The sequence below is a fragment of the Anoplolepis gracilipes genome, chromosome 6 (assembly GCF_047496725.1).
Source record: "Anoplolepis gracilipes chromosome 6, ASM4749672v1, whole genome shotgun sequence".
Lineage (NCBI taxonomy): Eukaryota > Metazoa > Arthropoda > Insecta > Hymenoptera > Formicidae > Anoplolepis > Anoplolepis gracilipes.
In genome coordinates this window covers 11,461,274-11,464,893 of record NC_132975.1, presented here as the reverse complement: position 1 = coordinate 11,464,893, position 3,620 = coordinate 11,461,274, and positions in this window count along the sequence as shown.

Below are 3,620 nucleotides of genomic sequence, written 5' to 3'. Positions count from 1 at the left end.
AAGCACGTAACGTTCGTGTTGCCGTCGCGCCGTCGTGAATCGGGAACTGTTGCACGCTACTGTGCGCCTGTGATCGACGACAAAAAGGATTCTCCCCCTCGTTCGCTTTTACTTCGAACTCGACGATTTGTATTAATGAAAGCGGAAAGAAAGCATTACGAAAAAATGTATGAGCGCAAAGGGATCGCGCAAATTAAATTGTATCCCCAAGGAATCAGCGATCGCCGGAAGTTGTTTGTAGCCGGTGATTTCTCGTGTTTCTCGAAAGTTAATTATTTCACTTTATAATTAACAAACCGTTTTTATTTTTTCCCGCGTGTGATTAAAATTTTACAAATATCAAGACAATACACGGAGCGCACCTCACCTCTCACCCCAAATATTTTTTTCCAGTTACGGCATTTATCTTTGATGAATTTGCGCAGTTAAACAGCATTCGTTTTGTCTTTTATGTTTTTTTTTCCCTATCTGATTCAAATCCCCCCAAACCGAGTGCCGTTTCTCCCACTATTCTCGTCTCTTGCGCTTCACCTCTGTTAATACTTTATAATTAACAACTTTATCGCGATTAACACCGGTCCTTGCGTTACGTGCCGTTTTCGCGTGCGCGTTACTTTACCTATACGACAGATAAGCGATCGTGAAGTTAATGTACGACCTTGAGGACACGTCGATTATATATCCCCGGGAGATAATATCCCTGTCGGGGCGTGCTGGACCGAAGGCAGGAATGCAGCAGGCCCGGGGACTTACATCTTTTTCCGCAGTTAGGCGCATAAATAAACACCGTCGGACAGTTTCGGGGCCCGTTTTCAGAGGCCCCCCGTCTCTAGGCGCCGCTCTTTTGTCTTAGCTAATAGAACACGCGTTCCTGCGCGTCCCTTTCGTAAAAATGCCCGAAATGTCCAGTCGTATAATGCTCGCTCGATCGGTCTTTCCATCTGGATCCCGGTTCCCTTGTTTCTTATTCTATTCCACTCGCGCGATGTATCCGTATCCGTCTCCCCAGCTGTATGCAACACATTTTTTTTTTATTATTATTTTTTTACCGTCATCTCTCCCTCTCAGCTTCGTTCCGCCTGTCGATTTCCGCAATGAGTCGAAGAAATCGTCCGTGATCGCCTTAGTCGGCTATTAATTGCTCCAAGGCGACTCGCAAAGTGTCTGCGAAAGCAGGACGTTAATTAATTTATGAAAAAGAGACGAGGAAGCGTTGAGAGAAAAAAATACCCTTTGACTCTCAATGCGCACCCGCGCGATTTTGCAAATTCATCCCCAATCGCCGCGCGAATTCAAATTAACCGCGTCACGCCGGAAAGAAGAGTCATAAATGCGACGGAATAAACGAGGAGAAGCAAAGGAAAGGGATTTAAGTCGATGAAAAAATCGACGCTTGGCGTTACTTTTAAGAAGCGAGAACGGTTCCATCGATATTCCATCGATACCCGACGAAACGTCGCTCGAAGATCGAATCGTTAAAAGTCCCCTTTACAACGAATCTCTCTTTAATTAGTCAGTCTTGAAGGGATCTGACGCCGGCTACATAAGAATCGGAATCCACGACGGCGTTCACGCGGATTCCCGTTCTTAATGAGAGGAATGCAGCCAGTTAGAGGAGTGTACCTCTTCGTCGAGATTATTAATTTCTGTTCCCGTGGTCGAAACGGCTCTCCCAAGAGGTTGCGGATAGAATTGGATCGACGGCTCTTCTCCCCGAGAGTGCGACGGCGAGAGAGATAGCGTTAGGCCGTTACCGTAGGATAATGGACGCAGAGAGACGGAGAGAGAAAAAGAGGAAGAGAAAGAGAGAGTCCAAGGAGGCCAAATAGGAAAAAAGGAGAGAACGAGATCCGGGGGGAAAGGAGAAATCCTGGCGCCACTCTTGGCATACCGTTCGCTCGCTTCGTTCGCTTCAGCATGGACTCGGGATGATCTCTCTCTCTCTCCCTCTCTCTCGCGCGCGCGTTCTCGTCCCGCATTTCGATCCCACACTGATACCGCCGGTCTCATCCGAGTGCGCCTAACTTATTGTCTTATTATTGGACCACCTAGAGAACGAAACCAGCCCGATCGCTATGCCGCGCCGCGCCGCGTCGAGCACTTTTCCCGCCGCCTCGAATCGACCATGATTCGCGAAAAAAACATAGATAGGTAGATAGGAGAATGGTATATGGATGTATTATTAATTACATCGCTGATAAGTATAATGTGACAGTAAAGAAAGAGAGGACTGTAAAATTTAAAACTCTCGCGTGTATTCGATTCGATCAACTTCGTGGTAATTCCGTGGAAAAAATAACGCGGCAGATAGGGTCAAACGTCTTCCTTGTTATGCGGAACAAACAACGGTTGTTCAGCCCTCAATCGATGGATACTCCACGATGGCACGACGATTTTGCGATCGATCGAATTCGTCATTTGGAGGTCGAACACATGGCATGCCGAAGCCAGAATCCGCCACTTTTCAGAGACAAACCGCACGTCGCGTCGGCGGTTCGGTATCGAATCGAAGTCGCGGCGGAGATTCCCGGATGCCGACGTTGTAGCCGGACGGCCGGAGAATAGTACAGATTCCACGACGTCCCGCTGGAGAGAGGAGATTCGGTGATTTGCCGGTACGACACGACGGACACGCACCGGCGCTTGTAACGCGGACTTGTAGCCGGAGCTCCGACCGCTCGTCGTGCCGATAAACACTTCAGTGCCTGTGGGATGTCCCGACTGACAATCGAAGTTACGCTGATGAACTCCGAGAGAAGAGAACGCAATGGGTCAATTCTCTCACTCTCTGGAGAAAGAAATGGCCGAACAATGACCATGTTGTCGTGATTCCTCGTTGTAAAAATCCGTGTAGTTTGTCTATTACACGGGAGAAAAATCAAATATCGAATTGATGTAAAAATATTTAAGGCGACGTATAATACTATAATTAATAACTATAATAAAACTTAAGATAAGAACGCAAACAGACGATATTTTATGTTTCGATTAAGTATTTAACATTAAACTACAATTGACTTGATATATATATATATATATATATATATATAATTTTTAAATAAAAATTAAAATATCTTATAAAAATTAAAACATACATATAAATTAAACCAAATTAATTATAATTAAATTATAATATTATTATAAATTTAAACAATTTAAACATAATTAATAGCGAGTAACATATAAAATATAAACACACATATATTTTTATTAGGCGACAAAACATTAATACGTGGTTTATATTCTTTAAAAGAATAGTGTTACTCATAATACAATGATTGTGCGATTAGACGTGCTAAGATGTTACAAAACAGCGTTTTATTGTTTACAGTTTTATTGTTAGAGCTAGGCGTGTTTATTAGAAATACAATGGAATAATAGGGTAATAATAGCAATGGTCTGACCTGACAGGAGATCATTGATGGCAGGCAACGTTCCCGAACCTGGTTTGGCGACACGTTAATGAGATTGAAACAAAAGAATCCTTCGATTTCGAAAGTTAAACCCCCCATGGTGCGAGAAACTCTGGGGGGTTGGTGGCGCCATGAGCTGTCATCACGTGTCGTTTGGCTATGATATCCAGGTAGATACGGGATCCACCTTCGGTCGATTTTCGACCC